Here is a 24,297-nt window from a genome sequence, read left to right as displayed (position 1 = left end):
TTTTCTTTTCAATAAATGAATTCTTGGCTTTGAAAAGAGTCTTTATTATTGCAGAAAGTCAAAGATACCTTAGCCCAGGAAAGAAACAGGCACTGCAAATCAGCTTAGCAAACACAAATTCCTACTAACATTGTAAACACTGCACTTCACTCCCGTGCAAGGCACCAAACATTACTGTTGGTTTTCAGCCTCAAATTCCTCCCTCAAGGCATCCCTAATCCTTGCAGCCCTGTGCCGGGCCTCTCTAGTAGCCCTGCTCTCTGGCTGTGCAAATTCAGCATCCAGGCGTTGAACCTCCGAGGTCCATGCCTGACTGAATCTTTCACCCTTCCCTTTGCAAATATTATGAGGGTACAGCACGCGGATATAACTGCAAGGATGCTGCTTTCCCCACAAGTCCAGTTTCCCATACAGAGATCGCCAGCGTCCCTTTAAACGGCCAAAAGCACACTCCACAGTCATTCGGCACCGGCTCAGCCTATAGTTGAACCGTTCCTTGCTGCTGTCAAGGCTCCCTGTGTACGGTTTCATGAGCCACGGCATTAACGGGTAAGCGGGGTCTCCAAGGATCATAATGGGCATTTCGATGTCCCCTACTGTGATCTTCCGGTCTGGGAAAAAAGTCCCAGCCTGCAGCTTCCTGAACAGGCCAGTGTTCCGAAAGATGCGTGCGTCATGCACCTTTCTGGGCCAGCCTGCATTAATGTCAATGAAACGCCCACGGTGATCCACAAGCGCCTGGAGAACCATAGAGAAATACCCCTTCCGATTAATGTACTTGGAGGCTAGGTGGGGTGGTGCCAGAATAGGAATATGGGTCCCATCTATCGCCCCCTCCACAGTTAGGGAAACCCACTTGTGCAAAGCCATCCACAATGTCCTGCACATTCCCCAGAGTCACGATTCTTCTTAGCAGGATGCAATTAATGGCCCTGCAAACTTGCATCAACACGATTCCAACGGTCGACTTTCCCACTCCAAACTGGTTCCCGACCGATGGGTAGCTGTCTGGAGTTGCCAGCTTCCAGATTGCAATAGCCACCCGCTTCTGCACCAGCTGGGCAGCTCTCAATCTCGTGTCCTTGTGCCGCAGGGTGGGGGCGAGCTCAGCACACAGTCCCATGAAAGTGGCTTTTCTCATCCGAAAGTTCTGCAGCCACTGCTCATCATCCCAGACTTCCATGACGATGTGATCCCACCACTCAGTGCTTGTTTCCCGAGCCCAAAAGCGGCGTTCCATGGTGCTGAGCATGTCTGTGAATGCCACAAGCAATTTCGTGTCGTAGGCGTCACGCGACTCACTATCATTGTCGGAATCCTCACTATCACTTTGAATCTTGAGGAGTAGCTCAACTGCCAAACGTGATGTGCTAGCAAGACTCGTCAGCATATTCCTCAGCAGTTCGGGCTCCATTTCCCACAGACCGAAACGGAACACAGAACCGCGCTGCACAGAAACCGTTGAAAGATGCAAGATGGCGCCAAACGTGGACGGAAAAACAGGGATTGCTGGGATGTGAAGCGATGCATCACAGGGCATTGGGACAGGAAGCAGAATGACCCGCACCCTCCACCCCCTTCCCACAACCCACGGTGCCAGAATGGGAAGAGGTGCTCTGTGGGATAGCTGCCCATAATGCATCACTCCCAACACCGCTGCAAATGCTGCAAATGTGGCCACACTGCAGCGCTGGTAGCTGTCAGTGTGGCCACACTGCAGCGCTTTTCCTACACAGCTGTACGAAGCTAGCTTTAACTCCCAGCGCTGTACAGCTGCAAGTGTAGCCAAACCCTAGGTGTGATATATCCCTTTACTCCACCCTCTGTCTTGTCTTTTTAGACTGTAAGCTACTGAGGACAGAGGCTGTATCTTATCTATGTTTGCACAGTGCCTAAAACACCGAGGCATCTAAGTTCAACTGAAATACATATAAGTATTATGATTTATTAGAATTATAATAATAAAATAATAATCATGGGGGGAGGTCTTCTTTTGGTTGCTTCTGGTTAGTCAGTAGGCAGGCTGGCTAGAGTCATCCTCTCTCCAGCTACTCTCTGTGAAGCTGGAATGACAACAGAAGTAGCAGCAGAGTGGAGGAAGCAGACTATGAAGAGAGGCTTGATCACAGCAGCTGAGAAGGAAAACTGAGCAAACAACTGCTGCCCCATGAAGAGGTGAAGAGCTATTGTTAGAGATATTGGGGGAATGGAGGTGGAATGATTTTGGGAGGTCACTGTTAAGAGGCATTGAGTGGGAGCGCGGGGAGCGATGAGAAAGATTTTGGAAGGGCCTTGTTTTTAGAAGATGGGAGCTGTAAGCCAGTATTTTCACCTGGGCTAAAGCAGAATCAGAGAGTAACTCTGAATTGAAGAAATTAAGGACTGATTTAGTTTCCAAGATTTCAGCAATTAAAAAGAGATAGTCACTGCTTTGGCGGATAGAGCTACTGTGCTGTACACTGAATTGGGAGAAAACAGCAGACAGAATCACAGTTGCAGTGCTGCATGAGGCTGCTCGAGCAGAAAGACAGCTGCAGCTCAAAATGGATGATATGGAAAAGAGAAAGAAGAACTATTAGAATTAAAGAGGTGCCTGAAAAAGCTGAAATGGAAATTCTGTTCAAAACGTACAAATGTTGATTAAGGACATATTAAATTTGAGCTCTGTGGAAGAGGGGAAAATAGACAATGCATACAGGGGCTTTATCCCCACTCCCCACTGCCATTACGGTCAGTAACAGGCTCAGAAACTTGATTGTTAAATTCACCATACAACCAACAAAAGAATTTGATTATGAGAAAGGTTAGGAAACATCTAAATCAGTGTTTCTCAAATGCAGCCACTACTGTATTTTTATGTGTCCACAACAGCCTCCTGGGCAGAGAGGGGTGGGTAGGAGGTAAAGCAGTAGCCCCTCCCTGAAGCACCCAGCTGTTGATCCTAGATGCGCCGCCTTGGTGTTTGCTGGTGCCATCAGCAAGGGTCAGCACCCTGTACCACACAGCCTCCTGGGGGGGGTCTCTGGGCAGCACCTCTGGAGACATGTGGGGCATAATGCTGAAGGAACTTTGAACTCAGCAGGCAGCTTGTAAGTTCCTGACTCACCTTCTGTGGGCAGAGCGGCTCGGGCTTCAGCCCAGGGGCCAGCATTAAAGAAAATGGCACCTTGGGCAAACTTGTATTTTGGCACCCCGGCCCCCTCTGCCTCCCCCCGCCAAGCTTCATTCTGCAGCCTTGCACTCCAGGCACACCTTGCTCCTGGCCTCTTGACCACAACGACCCCCAACAACAGCGTCCTGGGCAGTAACCCATATTGTCCACTTGTAAGGCTGGCCTAGGTTAAATCCCTGTCGACCTGCTCCCCAAATATAGAAGTCAAACTATACCTATGCATCAAAGCATCCCAAAAATCGCTGAGATATTAAGTTTTAAAGTTGCTTTGTAAATGCCATAAATCATAATGCGCACTCATTCCCTTCTAAATATTACTACAGCACAGGGAGAGCTAAACTACATAGGTGTAGTTTTCTTTTAAGTCACAAAGCGTATTCACTGGCTAACCACTATGCTTACATCTCATGCTTCTGTAGCACCATGAGCAACTACTGGCCAGCATCATTGGCATGATCACTATGTGGTGTCTGGATAAATTGAGTTTGTTCTTAGCAGAAGGCGAAAGTTAAAAACGCGAATGGATATCAACGTGTTTTTTTTTAAATCAGTGCCAGAAAGTGACCCCGAATGTGATACAGAGATGGCTCTGGAGAAGCCACCTGCAGAACACGGAAAGAAGAAAAATAAACATTTCAGGACAAGTGGAAAAGGTAGTTTCTGAAGCCACCCAATTCTATTTCCAAGCAGGTTGCAGTGTGTGCTGTTTGTAAGAAATAAATTTATCAAATTAAAATTTACGCAATGCAATGTCACTATAGCACTCATGCAGGGGTTTGTTGAACAGAGTTACCACAGTGAATTTCAGAGGCGCAAGCTGTTACCTGATGCAAAAACCGAGCTCAGAAGACAACAGCAATGGCTCAGTGATTTTTTTTTTTTAAAAGCGGATCAGATACAGATGGTTATTTTAAAGTCGCACTACCTTTGGGGAAAACAAGGAAAGCATTTAGCAACAGAGAACTTTGTGAAGAAAATTGTTTTGGCCACATAAGCAGAAAATACACTTTTCAGAGAGATACCACTGAGAAACAACACGTTACAGAGGAGCAAAAAAGATCAGGCAAATTTTCTACAAAATGGAATAGCTGAAAAAATTGCAACTTTCTACAACCTGTGCTTGGATAAGAGTTTTGATGTCTTAAGGGAATCATATTTATTCTCTTTTTTGACTGATGGCCATTGGTTTTTGGAAGGTGTTTTATGTCAGATGAGCCTCAGTGCTAGGCATTCAGGCAAGAATGGAAGAGTGCCACATTAGCTTTTTGAAAACCTGCGTGGCTTGACAGCTGATGGGGCAGCAACTATGCAAAATGCACAAGTAGGGGTGCTGAACTGCTACCAAGAAAAATGCACGCAAACTTTTTTTGTTTCACTGTTTTGCCCACCAAGAAGTACTTGTCAGAAAGGCTTCAATGGAAAGTATGGATGAGGTTGACTCTGTGGAGAAAAATTGCATCAACGTGCTCAACGCCAGCAGCATCAATAAAGGGAGATTTGCATCTCTGTGCAAAATGAGCTGTGAGACACACAAGGTGCTGCTGAATTACAACCCGGTCCTGTGGCTTCATTTTAATTAGTGTACAAAGCCCCTTTGAGCTCCGGAAAGAGCTTGTTGAGGTTTTGAAAAGTTTTGCCAGAATTGTCCCAAAAGCTACGATATCCAGAAGTACATGGCTGTTTGCTCTTTTTGATAAGAGTTTTTACCAAAGTTTGCTTCCTTGATTCTGGAACTTCAGAAACCTCAGCTAACGATATCTGACAGCACTGAAGTAAATAATACAATAAAACAGAATGACAATCACTGACACTGTCCATCACCTAGAAGAGGAAAAAAACTTCCGTTTTTTAAGTGCTTAATCAGTTTCTCAGCATCAAGATGAGAATGTGCAGCGGAAGGTCAGCTTAGCTATAAATCAAATAACTAGGTATTTTTTCGGAGGATCTTGAAAAATCATTTCAGTGAGGGAAACTTTTTCTGTCAGTATCCCTTCATGACTGACCCATTCAGCAATTCTGGTTCAGGTTTTTTTGGCTGCCAACAAACTAACTGCATTGTGAGACAGACTAGTTTCCTTTGACTTTTTGGATTTAAGCAATCTCAAGTACCTTATGCTGCAAATGCACAATGATGCAAGAGTGAAAACATATTTCAGTCAGCCCAATGTTACAGTATAGGACTTCTGGAGTAATGAGTACCTGCTTGAGGACACCTACAAGCCCCTAGCTAAAGTTGCTTTGCTTTTCTTGTCCGTTTCCTACTACTGTGCTGTGTGACAGGGCATTCAGTGCACTGCATTTTCTGAAGAACAAATACCAAAACCACCAGTCACTAATGCTAACCTGGAAGCTTCCCTTCCAGTTTCACAGGAGACACATGACCTTGCAGACTTTCCATTCAAAGAGCTCCTGAACTTCTGCACGTAGTTTGATCTACACAATGGATGTGTTAGAACTCAGAACTTTAATTTCATTATCACAATATATTAATAAAGTATAATATAACAGGATTATGTTTGTTACTATTACCATTATTACTCGATTAGATTGATTTTTTGTCTGTTTCTGAAAGAAAAATTTTGGACATATTTGCAGATATGTTTTTCATTATTATTTGGACTTTTATGTAAAAACATTTTTAAGTTTACTTCAGAACTGCTGTACAACCATCTTTTACCAAAAAAGCAAAAGAAACAATAAAAAATACAAGAATATGAAAAGCACATTATTTGTGTTTCTACTGTGTTTACGTTCAGTAAAGAATAGACCAGGGGTCAGCAACCTTTCAGAAGTGGTGTGCCGAGTTTTCATTTATTCACTCTAATTTAAGGTTTCGCGTGCCAGTAATACATTTTAACATTTTTAGAAGGCCTCTTTCTATAAGTCTATAATATATAACTAAACTATTGTTGTATGTAAAGCAAATAAGGTTTTTAAAATGTTTAAGACGCTTCATTTAAAATTAAATTAAAATGCAGAGCCCCCTGGACTGGTGGCCAGGACCTGGGCAGTGTGCGTGCCAATGAAAATCAGCTCGCATGCCACCTTCGGCACGCGTGCCATAGATTGCCTACCCCTGGAATAGACACAGCTGTACATTATGATCTAGTCTGAAAAAAAGAAGATAGCTGACCAAAACTGCAAAAGTAAAGAGAAGGGCCAAAATTCACTACAGGTGAGAATTTCCATTTAAACTCACATTCATCTTCCATGATCAGGCTTATTACTAAGATACTCCAAAGGTGAGGAACTATATTCCAGACTCCTAGCATAGAGAGCAAAGGCTCTAACATGCATGAATACTCTCCAGAGGTAGAACTGATGAAAAGTGGTAGTAAAGTCATGGCAGATGGTGAAACCCAAGAAAAAGATGGTAGAAAAGAAAAGGAGGACAGGAAGGGAAATGATGGGGTACGCGAATTGGTAAAAAAAAAAAAAAAAGTTACTAAAGTTTACAAACAGAAATTATGTCATAAAATGATACACAATTGTGGGAACTCCACACTCAATAAGAGAAACCATTTGCCACATAAGGATTCATACGAGTAATTGACCTTTTCACAGACCATCTTTGGGAATCAGATTAGGAGAAAGTATTTGGTGACTATCTATTTGAGATGGGACATAGCCAGATCCAGGTAACATGGCAATGTTTATGTTCCAAAAAACAAAACAAAGAACAGCCCACACAATTTTAAAGTTTCTGAATAAGCCAAATAAGAATCAATAGCTCTGCCTTTTAAAGGTTATGTCTTTGATTGTCAAAGTACTGAACATGTCATCAAAAAGAAAATCTCTGGCAGAAAAACAAAAGCAATCCAGCACACAATTCAAAGATATTACTTCAAGAAATTAATTTTTAGGAGGAGCAACAGAATTGGTTTCAGCACTTATTTTTTGCTTCAAAACAAGTAAATGCATAATATTTGCTAAACCTGAAGCTTTTCAACTCAAAAAGTGATGATTTATCTTAATAATCCAATGCCTGTAAACAACAGTGAGTTTACTGTATGCTCCCCGCAAAAAAGCCATTTTCCTTTTGCTAATGGATTTTTAAAAATACAGTGAAACCCCACTATAACGCGATGTTTGGGGTTCAAAAAATTCCATCGCAATAAATGCGGGGTCGTGGTATAGCGGGGTTTCAGTCCGGTCAGTTTAAGTCAGTGGTCCCCAACTCGGTGCATTGATGTGCGCCACCTAGTGCCTAGTGCCCAGCAGGGGAGAGAAGGCGCGGCCCTGCACCTGGCAGGGACAGAGAACTCTAGGGCTGCGGGCGCCGGTGCTCTCTGTCCCCAGCAGGTGCGGGGCCACGGCTTCTCTCCCCTGCTGGGCATTAGGCGGGGGCACATCAATGTCCCGGCAGGCACTGGTATTAGGCCTTAAAGGGGAGCCAACTTATGATCGCGTTATATGCGATTTCGCGTTATGGCGGGGCGCGTTACTGCGAGGTTTGACTGTACTTGAATACTTTGGAGTGGGAAAATTATACATGGAAGAGACTTCAAATTGTATACCAAATCTTACTGGGAAAGAAAACAACAGACAAGGAAAAAGATTTGGCGCTAACCTATTATAATTATCAAACTCTCTCAGATTGTTGGAGAGACTTGCACTCAGGGTAATAAGATTATTTACTTTATTTATACTCATTTACATTTTAGAATAAAGCGAATGTTAATTTCTAAATTCTTATTAAAGTAGGCAAATATGCAAGAATTGACACTATATTACATGGTCAGAATCAGGATGGATAATCTATTTTTTAAAAATAAATGATTTTTTAAAATTTAAATCAAATTTTAAAAAATTAATTAAATACACATTTCTTTTAAAATTGTTTAAAATAGATTTGAAATTATGGCAACCCATTTAAGGCCTAAATTTACTATAATCTATTAAAATAATTAAATAAAATATGCTGCAAAGAACCCACCGTCTATTTTAAAGATATTAAAGGATGCTACTTTTTAAAAGCATATACAGAATCAGGGGAATATCTTTAAATTTGTAGGTCAATTCAAGCTTTATAAATGTTACAATATCATACATTGCATTAAGTAAATATCTATATTATTATCAGCCTTTACAATAAAGCAAATGCTGGTATTTACATTTGTCCAAATGTCAGTACTTTCAGTTTCTGTTGCGCAAAAAAGCTTCTGCCTTAGTTACTTATGGTTTCAGTTTAGCTACCAGCTGCAAAGAATAGCTTCATCATTTGAACTAGTTCACACAAAGTTGAAAAACTGAATGGGAGTTAAAAAGGCAGGGGAATTTGTTTTCTTCTTCCAACCTACGAGTAAAAGCCAGATGGAAGATCTATTAATCTGAAAATCTGAAGGCAGTAGGGCCAGATTTTGAGAGGTGTTAGATGCCGAAAGGTACCTAATGGGATTTTCAAAAGCACCCAACTCTCATTGGTTTTACTCCCATTGATTTAAATGGGATTTTGAAAATCCCAATAGGCACCTTTAGGCATCTAAATATCTTTGAAAATCTGGCCCATGGTGACCAAGAACAACCTGTCAATTCACTAACTATAGTTAATACTTCCTTAGTTTTAAATGCAGAATATGTTTTGATAAAACTTATTTTTTTTCCTTACGTATCTAGCACGTTTTATGGTAGGCTTTTTTTTTTTAACTAAAAAAATGTTAAATGCTTTATATGTACAATTTTAATTTGAATTCCAATTTCCATTCAAATGCAGCTTGACACAAATCCTGAGTAAAAAACACCCACCATCTAATAAGAAATGTATCACTCACCATTTTCTAGTATAAAAAATGTAAAAGTTAAGACTGAATAAAGGAGCTTAAGCTACATAATTGCTTAAATAAATGTGCATGTAGCATATCCTCCTGGTTAAAGTGTGCACCAAATTTAGTAAAGACTACATTTTGTTGTAAATCAACAAATGGTTGATTAATGGTTAATGATTTCATGGTTATATGAACGAATGAGAATTAACCTTGCTTTAGGAAAAGAACTAAAAAGTACAAATCCAAAACAAAGATTAAAAACCATTATTTAAACTGGTTATTTAAATCCACCTGTAGCGGGGCGGTTACCCCGCTCCAGCCTTGAAGGGGTTAAAGGTAGGCAGATTGGGGAAACAGCCACAGCTGGCGCCACGCCCCAATCCGGCCACTCAAGCAGCCTCTCTCTAGCAGTGGAGAGAGGAGGACTTGGCTGCCTGGGAGCTGAGCAGGGTGCCTGAGGTAGAGCAGGGCTGGGTGAAAGGCAAAGCAGCGGGGCAGCTCCAGCCTGGCAATTCCCCAGGCTGCAGGCCTGGCTAAAGGCCTAAAGCAGGTACTGGGGTTGCAGAAGTGCAACCCAGGGTTAGGCAAAGGCAGCAGGTCCAAACCCCCTTGCCGATTATGAGTGGCCACGACAGACTGCAGTTTGCCCCAGTGAGTGCGGGCTAGATGACGACTGGCAGTAGCCACTGAGGCAAGGTGGGGAAGAGGGTTGGGGGTTCCCCTGGGAGGGGAGACCCAGAGACTGCAGGGGTACTGCGGTGGTCAGAACCCTGACGAAAGGGGCACCGGGTCCGGGAGGGACACGGGGGCCAATGACAGGCGAGCCACCAGAGGGTGCTCCGGAGCTAGAGAGCTAATTCCCAAGACGACCAGCAGGAGGTGCCGCGCCAGTGAGTCGTTGCCCCGCCACACCACCCTAGTCAGAATATGCTCCACTGGAAGTAATATTTAGTATTTTAGATGGGTCCAAAAGGTAGCCTTACTGGTAAATGAATTGTTTGCTTCTCCAGGACAAGTATCAAGTTGCAGTAATTAAAGCAGTCAAGTTCAATACATTCAAATAAAAAACGATAAATGATAATAAAAGGAGAGGTCTCCTATAGAAGGCAAGTAAAGCAGTAGTGAGTGATAAATTAATAAATAGGCAGCAGGTAAAAGCAGTAGTGAGTGATAAATAAATTAATAGGCAGCAGGTTTAAAACAAATAAAAGGAAGTTCTTCTTCACGCAGCACACAGTCAACTTGTGGAACTCCTTACCTGAGGAGGTTGTGAAGGCTAGGACTATAACAGCGTTTAAAAGAGGACTGGATAAATTCATGGTGGCTAAGTCCATAAATGGTTATTAGCTAGGATGGGTAAGAATGGTGTCCCTAGCCTCTGTTCATCAGAGGATGGAGATGGATGGCAGGAGAGAAATCACTTGATCATTGCCTGTTAGGTTCACTCCCTCTAGGGCACCTGGCATTGGCCACTGACGGTAGACAGATACTGGGCTAGATGGACCTTTGGTCTGACCTGGTACGGCCGTTCTTATGATAAGCAGACAAGTATAACTTCAGAATTTCAAAAGAGAAAGCAGAAGAAAAATTAAAAGAAAATTGCACTCAAAAGATAGATCAACAATTAAACATTATAAGGAGAAAAGTGAATGCGTTGATTACCAACATCACTGAAGAAGCCCTCAGGTATACAAAAGTATGAAAAAGGAAATATATGTGGTAAGTTGTTGGCTCAAAAGTTTAAACAGATTCAAGAGGAACACATTCTACCATTTAAAAATAATCAGCAAAAGTTACACATCATAATGAAGTATGTGCTTCTCGCATCAACTGTACATTTCAGATATTCCAGGCTCCACAGTTATAAAAAAAAATCTAAAAAGTAGTAGACTTGTCAAGAGACATGAGACTGAGAAAGAAACTCTAGATGAAGTAGTAGTTTTACAGGCAATAGCAAGTAAGAACATGGCAAAACTCCAGGGGCCTGACTGCTTTCCAGCTGAATATTACACAATATTTAAGGAGGTATTAGTAGATTCTTTGATGGATAGGCCTCCATCTATTAAGTAAGGTACAGTTTTGGTTCTCCCTGAAGCTGGAAAAAACATTACCTTATGTAGATCTTATAGATTCATATAATTGCTGAATGATAGCAAAAATATTAGCTACCCATTTGGAATCCATGCTACCAGTTTATATAAATTCATATCAAACTAGATTTATTAAGGATGGAAAAATGTCTGATAATATTCATAGAGTACTTGGAATAATTCATAGGACCAGTCAGATCAAAAAGGGATAAGAGTCTTTTGTTTTCACTCGATGCAGAAAAGGCTTTGTTTAGAACAGATGGGGATTTTTATTTAAAGTTTTGTCATACAATGACACTGGGCCACCCCTCTCCTGAAGTGAATTACTGCTTTTTATACCAGCCTAAAACCATCTTTGGCCTGGTCTACACTGGGAGGCGGGGGGGGAAAATGACCCAAGATACGCAACTTCACCTACGAGAATAGCTGAAGTCGACCTAAGTTGATGTATCTTAGGTCGACTTACCTCATGGCGCAGAGTCGACTGCCTCCGCTCCCCCATTGACTCTGCTTCCACCTCTCGCTGTGGTGGAGTACAGGAGTCAATGGCAGAGCGATCGGGGATTGATTTATCAAGTCTACACTAGATGCGATAAATTGATCCCCGATAGATCGATCACTACCCACTGATCCAGCGGGTAGCGTAGACGTACCCTTTGAGAGTCAGTGGTTAAGTCTCCCCTGTAAGAGAGTGATACAGGTGAACCAGACAGTTATGTCCACTTCACTTTTTGCATTAGCCTTGGAGCCATTTACATAGAACATAAAGGTTACTTACTGATAACTACTGCTCTTCAAAGGTTGCCTCTGTGGATTCCCACTTGGAGGACTGGCAGCCCTGGTGATGTCTTGTTTCAGAAGCCCTCAAGTGGCAATGCACAGAGGCCTTCACAGAATGAGGAATAACTACATTTAATAATGGAAATAAAGCTTGCTGGAACATATTACAAGGTATCATAAGTATATAAAGCTATACTTTTTTTTTAATCTAACCAAAGCATTTACCTAAAATTATCATCTACAGGAATTTATGATTTTCTGGAGGAAAAAATGGTTGTAAAGTAAATTATGCAAAACCTGAAATGCTAGCCATAAATATAGAGAGACAGAGTCTTCCCTCCAGAAATATTTTAGATATAAATGGACAACAAATTCTACAGAGGTACCTGGGAACTCAAACTTCAAATAACCTAGAAGACACATACAATTTAAGATGTCAAGCCAATTAAATAAAAGGGTTTGTTTGTTGGGGAAGAATGCAATCTTATGCATCAGAGAGAAGAGAGTCAAAATGAGCATTTTACCTAGGATTTTTTTTCTTATTTCAGAATCTCCTTATCACTAGATAGCAGGTATATAGAGAATGATTTTGGTGGTCTTATTCCACATAAATACTTAATGCAGCTACTTTATATAGACCCATTAAGCAGAGTGTCTAGCTGTCCCAAATATTATTTGGTACTATAAATCCAGCCAACTCAAAGGGGTAGTGAACTGGCAGTACTGTAATCCAGCTAAACACTGAGCCTTTACTGAATAAGATGACGATGGCAGTGTGAATATTGCTGTAACCATGGATGTAATTAAAAAAATTATGCCCTCCAAAAATGAATACCTACTTTTGGCAAAGCTTACCGTGGGGGTATGGGATAGAACTACACATGCAAGTTCATTACCATCATTAATGACATCCAGACTAACTCAAATAATGAACTAAAGAGTTTAACACACTGGGAGAGCCATGGAATACACACAGTTGATCAATTTTTAGAAGTTTTTTTTAAGATATCAAAACCAAATTCAATTTAGCCAACTTTCTGATGGTACTAGTACCTTCAAGTTAGGCACCATGGTTTCTCAAACTTTTTCTAGAAAAACTACTTTATACAAAAAAAACCCAAACCTTTGGATGAACAGGAAACAAAACATTTTACTCTTTGCAGGCAACTTTTCCAACAAAGAAATATTCAGTATGATAGGGGAGACCAAATTTACTGACCATCCAAGCCGCATACAACAATCTTCAGAAGTTCAAAAGCCGAGAGGTGCCTGCTGGGGCTTGGGGCTTCATCCCAACAGGCGGCACCTGCTAGGGCTCAGGGCGCCCCGTGTGGCTGAAGCCCAGAGCTCCAGCAGATGCACCCTGTGGGAGGGGCACATGGGGTCACGTTGCCCCCCCCAGATTTTTGCCAGGGTTTGCCACCCCTCCTTAGTCACATGGTATGGCCAGGCCCCCCTGCCATGCATGGCAGCTGCTGGAGCCAAATATGAACCATTCATTATTGCAATTGATAATATTGCATTTTTTGGTATTTGTGTGGTAAAGATTTGTTAAGACTGACTATACATTCAAAATAAATATATGAAAAATGGTATTCCTGGGTATTGAAAAGATGTACATTTTGTTCTTTAAAGACTTAGCTCTGTACAGACTCTAAAGCTTTTGTTTTTAAAAGTATGTTTTTAAATTCTTGACATTGCAAAGATAACCTTCCAAAAGTGAAGCAATGCACTGCCGTACCATGTCTGCTAAGAGACTCAAAAATATGCACCAAGTGAGACTTCAACAGCCCCACTCATCAACATTAAAGCCTAGATGCTAACCTCTCCACTGCTGACAAGAGGAGCAACTTGAACTAGTGAGAGCTTACACAAGCTTGTCAAACTCCATTGGAGATTAATAGAGAGAATCATGGCTCTGTCTACACTAAACTGTTTCTTCATGTTTCCCATCACAGCAGCTCCACCAGCAGTAACAAGTGATGGGCTCTATGGAACAAAGCTCTGGTGTTTTTACAAGTTAGGGTGCACTGGGGTAGTACAGTAGTGGGAAATTTTAAACTAAAAGCTCAAAGCAGACAAGGCCCAGAACTGTCATCAACTGCACCATCAATTCCGATAGCCACAGCAAATGTCACAGATGAAGACAGACCCCTTATCCAATGGTTTAAAACTCAATCACTTGGGTAGCCTGAGGGAAAACAAATTTAGACTACAGAACTGAGTAAGAGTCTAAAGCTATGCTGCAAGCCACCAAACTTTTGGATTGAGGTCTATAGAGAAATCTGGCAAAGGCATGTCCTATCTGAAAATCTGTTAGCTTTGGGTTGCTAAATAATACTCAGAAAAAACATCAGATTACCTACTCCAACACTTGGTTTGGGGCTTTTCCTTGCTTAGCACTCACAGGAGATGAGTAACATGCAAAGGCACAAATGACACAGCCAGGAGGGTGGGGCCAAGGAGAAGGCTTACTGGATAGTGCCTGTACCACAACTGCTAATTTTCTATTGGTCTTCCAGACAGTGTCCCAACTTCTTCCCTCTATTTCACCTACACAGCTAAAAAGCAGAGGTCCTTGTTAGTGCCCTTTGAGCAGCTGCTCCTAGTATTACAACCTAAACATTTTTTGATAATTACTAAACACATAGTATATTAAATTTTCAAAGCTCTCTGCAGATATTAGCTAATCTCCACAACTCCTGTGACAGATAGGAAAAATAAGAGTGACTAAGTGACTCCCCAAAGGCCACCCACTGAGTTCATGGCAGAGCAGGAATTAGAGGTCTGAGGAGTTCATGGCTCTGAGCTCCCCACTCAATCAAGTGGATGAAGCTGCCTCTCATTTTGGAAGAGTCACACTGAGAAACAAATGCCTTTTTTCAAGAAGAAAGTACAATCCCTGCTACCACAGTTCATGACGTGATTCTCCCCTCCCTTTTCTCTCATTACTAAATCCTCTTTGAAGTTGCAAAAGACGCCTTTAACTAATCAATAACCTCCTTGATCTCAGCAGGCCTGAAGTCTCCTTAATGGAAAGACTAAAACAAGGTGTTTGAGGAGCAGGAAAAGCTGGGGTTTATAAAAGCCTCATATGTGGGTTAGAACAGGAATATACTTTGTCAGGGGGAGAGCCATGGGAAGAAGACAGACATGAAATAGACAGACACCTATTCCAGAACAAAAACTTAATTAAGTTACAGTTAAGTTTATTAAGCACAAGTCAAGAGAAAATGTTACAAAACCTAAATATTAAAAGCTAAAGAAATTACAAATTAAGGTTACATAAAGGACTTCTAATATCTTCCTTAAATTCCAGAACCCAAACAGAAGGATGAGACTTGGGCATAGATAAAGGCTGAGACACCACCCAGATAAAACAGAGTGACCTGGTTGTCTGGGATAAGTAATTGGAAGAGATTGTGGGGTTATTTCAGCCCCCTTGATTGATCTGGTTTGAGATCTAGGTGTCTGGTTAGACTCCCACCTGTTACTAGATCAGGTAGCAGCTATGGCCAAGTCAGCCTTTTCCCATCTACAGATGGTTAGCAGGATGTCTCTTTTTCCAGATGTGGACTTTGCAACTATCATCCATGCCTTTATCAAAATTAGATACTACAATGCTCTCTACACTGGGCTACCTCTTAAATCTTTTTGGAAAGTGTATTTCATGCTGAATTCAACAGCTGTGAGGTCTCTTTTCCAGTGCATCTTAAACCTGAGCTCTACGACTTGCCAGGGCTGCATCTTGTTTCCAGATAGATTTTAAGATTTTGGTTTATAAATCTCTAAATAATCTAGCACCTGCCTGTCTAAGGCTATGTCTACACTGCAATGTATGGTTTCAGAGTAGCAGCCGTGTTAGTCTGTATCCGCAAAAAAAACAGGAGTACTTGTGGCACCTTAAAGACTAACAAATTTATTGTAGCATGAGCTTTCGTGAGCTAAAGCTCACTTCTTCGGATGCATCCGAAGAAGTGAGCTTTAGCTCACGAAAGCTCATGCTACAATAAATTTGTTAGTCTTTAAGGTGCCACAAGTACTCCTGTTTTTTTTACTGCAATGTATGTTGGCATAACTTATGTTGCTCAGGGGTGTGAATTAATCACTCCACCTGAGCAACATGGGTTACACAGACGTAAGTGCTCGTGTGGACAGCACTGTGTCGGCGAGACAGTTACTGCCTCATGTGGGGGCAAGAATAGTTAACTTGATGGGAGAACTCTTTCCTGTCAGCTTAGAGCGGATACTTTAGAGAGCTTGCATTGGCACAGCTGTAAACTCTCTAGCGCTGCTGTAGCCTAAGAGACTGCCATTCCTCATGACATACTGCCACAGTCACAATCAGCAGAGACACCTGAGCTGAAGCCTGTTTGAGACAAGGGGAAGAGACAGCTGGTAGGCCACCCTCTATTAGGGTCCCAGACCGCTGGAGCTCACTTCCTCCTCAGCTCCACAAAAGTGAGTCTTTTAGCCTTCAGGACATAATGTAAAGCACACCTTTTCTCTTTTGCCTGTCAGAATGGGCACAGGGCTGGGTGTGAGACTCTAGCAATAGTGTGTGGGGTCTATTAATTTCAATAATGTATGTGCCAGTGTATATTTGAGTTGAACTAGCACAACTAATGGATCTGTTTATTTTAGTGTGTTTTTAAAATACTGTCAAAAGCAACAAGAGTATTGGACAGGTACTTACTTCTATTGTACTCCACATAAATCTAACTAAACAGTTATAACCTCAGTGACCAGTGACCAACATCCAGACAATCTTAATTCTGTTCCTGGATTTGTGTTACTATTTTAGGGTGAGATTCAAACTTCCATTGAAATCAATAGCAGTTTTTCCTTTTACTTTAATGGGAATTAGACCAATTTTTTTTTAACAAAATACATTTGGATAACTGATGTTTATATTATTTGTTCAGAAGTATATAGTTGAATGGCTCTTTGCAACATAAGACGTCAAGTCATTCAACATCCTCTCTACACTCCACACAAAAATTCCCCTTTCTCAACCTCAACCAACCTCCCTTCCAGCCCCCACATAACTCCACCCTCATTCTCAACAACCAACAGGTAAGCCCTCAACACGGATCGTATTTAATGGTTAGATGTTCTTCTGTTTGATGATTGGTCTGAGATTGGTGTGACTGTCTATTATATTTTATATAATTTTGTACTGGCATGAGTAAGAAAAATATGGTGTCAGAATGCAAAAGGTGTTTGCAAGACAACTTTTCCTAGATACTGCAGAAAAATATGTGAATGAGTGAGCCGTTTTAGCAATTGTTCTACAATTTGGTATCAATCAGTCTGTAGACATTAGAGATTGAAATCATTGTAAATTTGCACATTAATGTATTATATTTATTGTCAGAATTAAGGGTGCATGTCAATTATTCAGGATAAGCGTGGATGTGCGTGGCTGGGGGTTGTGGAACGGAGGTGATTAGGAGGGGGAAAATAGAGAAAAGTATAGATGGGGTACTGAAAAATCATCCTTTTTCAGACACTGCCAGAGAGCAACATTTAAAAGCAGAATGTAGTAGAGAAGCATGTCTTGGAAAAGGGCTGTGCGTGCATCAGAGACATTAGGGAAGTGGTGTGAAGCTATGGGGAAAAAAAGGGTGGGATGGGGCCTTTACCTGGGATGGTCCTAAAGGGGAGGAAGAAAGTATGTCTGTGAAGAGGCAATGACACTTAAAAGATTCCTCCAGCAATTTGCACAAGCTCACCAGCACAAAAAGGCAGCAGTGCCAGGAGAGACTTCGGTGCACTGGTGCCTCAGCACAGAAACAATGCCTCCAGCACAGCTGTTATCTGGTGAGCTGGAAAGCTGAGGCAGCAGTGCTATGGGAACTAGGTGGTAAAGTTCATGTTGGAATTATTTATAAAGCCTTAGCTTGCAATTTCTATGGTTTAATTTTTTTTTTTTAAAGGATGCATTTAATGGTACTGCCTCTCTTGAATTGCATTTAGCAATCAACTATAACTGAAGACTTATTTTGGTATTGCCTTTAGTGATTTTTATTTTTTCAGTCTGATTTAATTGCAATCTGGATCCCACTGCTTTGCTTGAGCTGCTCTTTGCACCAAGGAAAGCCTGAGTGTCAGTTAAAGGTTTCTTTGCTCACTGTTCAAGGTTCTCTCTAGAATAGGGGTTCTCAATCTTTTTCTTTCTGAGCCCCGCCCCCTCCCAACATGCGATAAAAACTCCACTGCCTACCTGTGCCACAACTGTTTTTCTCCATATAAAAGCCAGGGCTGGCATTAGGGGGAAGCAAACAGGGCAACTGCACGGGGCCTCACACCATTGGGGGCGGGGGTTGCAAAGCTAAGCTGCTCAGGCTTTGGCTTCAGCCCTGGCTGGTGGGGTCACGGCAGTGTGGGCTTTCTGCCCTGGGCCTCAATGAGTCTAATGCCGGCCCTCAAGAAGCTGAAGTTTCGCATGGTCTCCCCAGCCTCCATTATCCCCTCCCTGGATCTGGGAGACTGGTATGCTGCCTTAGACTTGAAGGACCTGTATTTCCATATTTCCATTTTCCCAGGGTGCATCCTTCATTTTATGCTGAGAACAGGGTCCCCAAGAAGTTAAAGTGTCCTTCCATGAGTTTGGCTTACACCAACTTCAAGTATGAAGGATTAGAAAATTTCCAGGACTAAGGATTTGAGGGGGAGGTAACAGGCTCATAAGACATTTTTAAATTAGAGTTTCATCAGGGGATGGACAAACTTTCCTTTCAGAGGAATGGAGTAAGCAGAAAAAATAACAGAGTAAATCTTTACTTTTATCAAGGCGTGCTTCAACACCCCAGAGAAAGGATAAAGTATACATGACTTGGAGCTGGGCTAATGCCTCTGCCTTTTTTTCCCCTGGGGGGGGGGGGACTCTTAAAATTGGTTCTATCTGGCAGCATAAAACCTCACAGCAACTGGTTTTCTAGAAAAAATGGTTACCTACCTTTTTGTAACTTTTCTTCAAGATGTGTTGCTCATGTCCATTCCATTCTAGGTGTGTGTGTGCCCATGTGCACAGTCAGAGATTTTTGCCTTAGCAGGGCAGCTGTAGGGCCAGCTGTGGCACTCCCTTGAGTGCTGCGCTCATGTGCCGGTATATTAGGCGCCGCCAGACCTACGCCCTCAGTTTCTTCTTGCCAGCAACTCCAAAAGAGGAGTAGGAGGACAAGTAATAAAGCTAGGTTAGGTAATAATTGGAGATATACCAATCTCCTAGAACTGGAAGGGACCTTGAAAGATCATTGAATCCAGCCCCCTGCCTTCACTAGCAGGACCAATTTTTGCCCCACGTCACTAAGTGGCCCCCTCAAGGATTGAACTCACAACCCTGGGTTTAGCAGGCCAATGCTCAAACCACTGAGCTATCTCTCCCCCCTAAAGTAGTAGAATGGACAGGAGCAACATCTCGAAGAACAACAGTTACGAAAAGGTAGGTAACCATTTTTTTCCCCCCTTCAAGTGCTTGCTCGTTATGATTCCATTCTAGGTAACTCACAAGCACTATCCTTGGAGGTGGGCTTGGAGTTGACAGTCTTGCGGCTTGTAACACTGCTCTATCGAAGCCAGCATCGTCCCGGGCCTACTGGATAAGCATGTAATGTACGCAAAATGCAGACAAACGACCAGGTGGCCACCCTACCGATGTCCTGGACAAGTACTTGGGCTAGGAAAGCTGCTGAAGAGGCATGAGCCCTGGCTGAATGGGTGGTTATGATTGCCAGAGGTAACACCTTGGCCTGATTGGAGCAGCAGCGAATGCAGGCAGTGATCCAGGAAGAAATTCTTTGAGTGGATACTGGATGACCATTCATCCTGTTGACCATCGCAATGAATAATTGTGTCGACTTGCAGAACTGGGTCTTTTCTACGTAGAAGGCTAGCACCCTTCTGACGTCCAGGGAATGCAGCCGATGCTGCTCCTCCTCTGACTTATGCGGCTTGGGAAAAAAACGTGAGACCACCTGGGGCAGGAAGAACAGTGTGGCTGCAGCTGGACCTAGTCCTTAGAAAAGACTATATAGGGCAGTTCAGTGGTAAGCGCCCTAATCCCGGTCACCCTGCAGGCTGAGGTTATTGTGAGCAAGAACATGACCTTCCAGGAAAGGATGAGGAGAGAGCAGGAAGCTAGAGGCTCAGGGGGGACCCTGTGAGCCAGGACAACATAAGATTCAGGTCCCACAGAGGGACGGGGACCCTGATATGCAGCTAGAGGCACTCGAGGCCCTTGAGGAACCTGACAGTCATGTCTTAGGCGAAATCTGACCTGCCCACAAGCAGCGGATGAAAGGCAGAGATAGCTGCCAAATGGACCTTAATAGATGAAAGGGACAAGCCTTAGAGCTTGATATGCAGATACGATGTCCAGGATCAACTGCAGCAAGGCCCGCTTGAGCCGAATGCCTTTGTCTGAGGTCCAACAGGAAAACTGCTTCCATTTGTCCAGGTAAGTAGCTCTGATGGAAGGCTTTCTGCTGCCCAACAGGACTTGCTGGACATCAGCTGAGCACTGCTACTCCTCCACATTCAACCATGCAGTAGCCAAGCTGTCAGGTGCAGCGCCGCCAGGTTCGGATGCAGAAGACTGCTATGGTTTTGGGATAGCAGGCCCAGCTGGAGAAGTAGCTGTAATGGAGCAGCCACCAAAAGGTCCAGCCAAGCCAGCGTTATGAGGATCACCTTTACCCTGTCCTGCTTGATCTTCAAAAGGAACCTCTGAATCAATGGCATTGGGGAGAAGGCATTCAACAGCGCCCACAACCCCGGGAGCAGAAAAGCATATGAAAGGTAGCCTATGATCCCCCGAACTGAGCAGAAAACATGGCATTTCCTGTTCTGCCTGGACGCGAACAGGTCCACATGGGGAGTCCCTCATCTCTGGAAGATGAAGGTGACCACTCATGGAGAGACAAGAAGGTCCTGCTGTGGTGATCTGCCAAAGCGTTCCTGGCCCCTGGGAGGTGCGCAGCTACAAGATGGATGTCGTGTTGGAGACAGAAGTTCCAGAGCCTGAGGGCTTCCCAGCAAAGGGGAAACGATCTGGCTCCGCTTTGCTTGTTGATATAGAACATTGCCGTTGTATTGTCCATCAGGACCTGGACCACCCTGCTTTTTGTGTGAGGTCGGAAGGCTTGGCAGGCCAGGTGAACCACTCTAAGCTCCCTGACGTTGATGTGTAGGGAGCAATCATGACTCAACCTTTCATGCTAAGATCGCCCAGGTGGGTCCCCACCTCAGGTCTGAGGCTTCGGAGACAAGCGTCAGAGACGGGGATGGAGCCATGAAGAGAACTCCCTCCAACATCAATGCGGGATTCTGCCACCAGGCCAGTGATGACAGTACGTCATCGGGACCCTGACCACATGGTCCATGCTGGGTCTGTTGGGGATGTAGACAGACGCCAGCCATGCCTACAGGGGCCTGAGCTGGAACCGCGTGTGCAGGATCACATAAGTGCAGACTGCCATGTTGCCTAACAATTGTAGGCACGTGTGAGTGGTGGTGAGGGTGGGCTTGCATGCACAAGATGAGGTCCGCTATGGCTTGGAACCAAGCCTCGGGGAGGAAAGCTCTGGCCTGAATAGAGTCTATGACCGCTCCAATGAAGTCTATACATTGTAATGGAATTAACGTCGACTTTTTCTCATTTATTAACAGCCCCAGGTTTCAACAGGTGGAACAAACCAGATCGAGATGCCACCACACCTGATCCTGGGACCAGCCCTTTATTAACCAGTCGTCGAGGTACGGGTAAATTTTAATGCCCTGATGCTGGAGGTAAGTGGCCACTAGAGCTATGCACTTTGTGAACACTCTTGGGGGAGATGAGAGACTGAATGGCATTGCCGTGAATTGGAAATGGCACTGACCCAGCATAAAATGAAGGATGCACCCTGGGAAAATGGAAATATGGAAATACAGGTCCTTCAAGTCTAAGGCGGCATACCAGTCTCCCAGATCCAGGGAGGGGATAATGGAGGCTGGGGAGACCATGCGAAACTTCAGCTTCTTGAGAGACTTGTTGAGGCAACGCAGGTCCAGAATGGGTCTGAGGCCCCATTTGCTTTCAGGATTAGGAATTGGCGGAAGTAGAACCCCTTTCCTTTCATGTCCAAAGGGACTTCCCTCCACCACCTCCAGGGGCAAGAGGTTCTTGACTTCTTGGACGAGGAGTTTCTCATGAGAAGGGGCCCTGAATAAGGAGGGGAAGGTGGATGGGGGGAGGGTCGGCCATGAACTGCAGGGTGTAACCTGAGAATATTATTTTGAGCACCCAATGGTCCGAGGTCAGCCAAGATCAGGCCAACCGGAAGGGGCGAAGGCAGTTGAGGAAAGAGTGGAAAGGTGGATCCTGGGAAGTGATGGGAGAGTTGTTCTGGAGCGCACCCTCAAAATGACTGCTTCTGGCCTCCTTGGTTTCTCAAAGGCCCAGGCTGAGCAGACAAATGGGAAGACGATGGGTGTCGCCACTTAGACCTCTTGTCTCTATCTTTTCTCCTGTAGGCAGTCAGCTGGGGAGTCCCCCATGATCTAGACTGTGAAGACAGAGGAGGACTGAACAGCTTCCTGGCCGAGGAGTGTGAAGGCCCAAGGAGCAGAGGGTGGCACGGGAGTCTTTAAGGCCATAGAGCCTTGAGTCTGTGAGCTCAGAGAAGAGCCCCGCCCCCTCAAATGGGAGGTCCTGAATATTGGCCTGCTTCTCCTGGGATAACCCAGAGGACTGCAACCAGGAGCTGCGCCTCATGGCCACCATGGAGGCGACCACACTAGCTGCTGAATCAGTAGCCTCCCAGGCCATTTGGAAGGTTCCTCTTGCCACTGCTGTGCCTTCATCCACTAAAGCAGCAAACTTCTGGGCTCGGTCCTGTGTGAGGGCCTCCTTCAATTTAAGGGAATTCCACAAGTTAAAATTGTACTAACAGGGCTTGGTGGTTAGACACCCAAAATTGCAGACTGGCCATTCAATAAATCTTTCTGCCAAATAAGTCCAGTCTCTTGGCATCTTTGTTTTTTGGCATGCCAATGACTTAGCCCTGCCTGTCCCTTTCATTAACAGCGGACATGGCCAGTGATACCCCTGGAGGGTGCGTGTACAGATATTCTAACCCTTTTTCAGGGATGTAATACTTCTTTTCCACCTTCTTAGAAGTAGGCAGAATGGAAGAGGGGGTCTGCTGCAGGGATTTGGCAATCTTAAAGACCCCCAAGTGGATGGGCAGCATGACCTGGACTGGGGTGATGGAGAATATAAAGTTAAAGAGGTGTTCGGACTCCTCTGCGATCTCCATAATTGGTAGCTACTCTTTTAAGGAGGTCTTGGTGCTCCTTGAAGTTGTCGGGGGGACTACCACCTGTTTGGGAGGGACCCGTCACTGCATCGCCCAGGGATAACAATGACGACTGCACTGCTTGGGGGGGGGAGGGGCAGGGGTTCCCCTTCCTGCTCCAGGGACAGCTCCTTATATGCTGGAGTCTGATGCGCTGCGCCCGCATCAGATTCAGTAGTGTGTTCTCACTCTGGTGCCGGTAGAGTTGGGCAGTTTGTCTGAGGCAGTCAAGGAGGACTGGTGGGAATATGGGACCAGCATCATGGGCACACCCCATGGGTTCCAGTATGGCCATTGAGCAGACCACTGAACCTGCTGCCATGCTGCTGCTGCAGGAGCTGCTCTAGTCTTGCGGGTCAGCAGAGAATCACCCCTCCGTGGCGAGAGGCTGAACTCCCAGTCTGACTTGGTCCACTGTCCTTCTGGTGACCAGGGCGGAGCCATCGAGGCCTGAGTCTCTCAACTGACCCTGGTCAGTGACCTGTGAGGTGAGGGCCGGTGCCTGCCCAACAAGCGGAATTAGAGGAGGAAGGAGAATGGTGCCATGACAGAGAGTGATCCCGGACCGACGTTTGGGAGCCCATCTGTGTGAAGGTGACCTGTGCAGTGGCGATCTTTGGCAGGAAGCTCACCAGTACCGGTGCCTTGACTCCGGTGTCCCATGTCTTGTAGATGGAGAGCGCAGCGTCGGAGACCAGGGTTTTCTGACTGGAGACTGAGGCCGCAGAGATGGGGAACTACACCTGCAGTTCAGGGACCGAAGGTGCTCCACTGCCCTATGGAGCAGTGGTGCCATCATCGGCTTGCCCTTAGGTGTTGGGATCTTAGCTGAGTCCCGTGCTTGGTGAAGGGTCTGCGGTGTCGGACAGCCTGCTTGTTCTTTAGCCACTGGGGCTGCTTCAGGCAATGAGGGCCCTAGGGTCCTCTGCCACTCCTAGGAGTTGGATCCCTGGCGGGGGGCGGGAGTGTTGTCCGACCTCAGCAGTACCCCTGTTAAACCCCAGGGCAGGCCTGACATAGGTCCTTTGCCCAAAATCCGTTTCCTTTCCAGTGCCGGGGGGCTCTTCTTCTTTTGCCGCTTCTTAGGCATCGGTGAGGGGGGAATGGTGCCGGCGGTGCCCTCTGCACTGATGCCGAGGTGCTCAGCG

At 44.4% G+C, this 24,297-nt stretch overlaps 1 protein-coding gene and 1 long non-coding RNA gene across 4 annotated transcripts in view; one reads left to right on the top strand and one right to left on the bottom strand.

Moving 5' to 3' along the window:
• Positions 1–24,297, bottom strand: part of TCF20 (transcription factor 20) — a 206,601-nt gene that overhangs the window by 34,086 nt on the left and 148,218 nt on the right. The gene's annotated exons all lie outside the window — the stretch shown is intronic.
• LOC123346244 lies at positions 16,153–22,795 on the top strand. The gene is made up of 3 exons (XR_006572957.1): positions 16,153–16,268; positions 21,480–21,599; positions 22,326–22,795. It is a non-coding gene; the product is annotated as an uncharacterized LOC123346244 (long non-coding RNA).

This window comes from Mauremys mutica, chromosome 1 (assembly GCF_020497125.1).
Source record: "Mauremys mutica isolate MM-2020 ecotype Southern chromosome 1, ASM2049712v1, whole genome shotgun sequence".
Taxonomy (NCBI): Eukaryota; Metazoa; Chordata; order Testudines; family Geoemydidae; genus Mauremys; species Mauremys mutica.
This window is presented reverse-complemented; position numbering and strand designations above follow the sequence as displayed.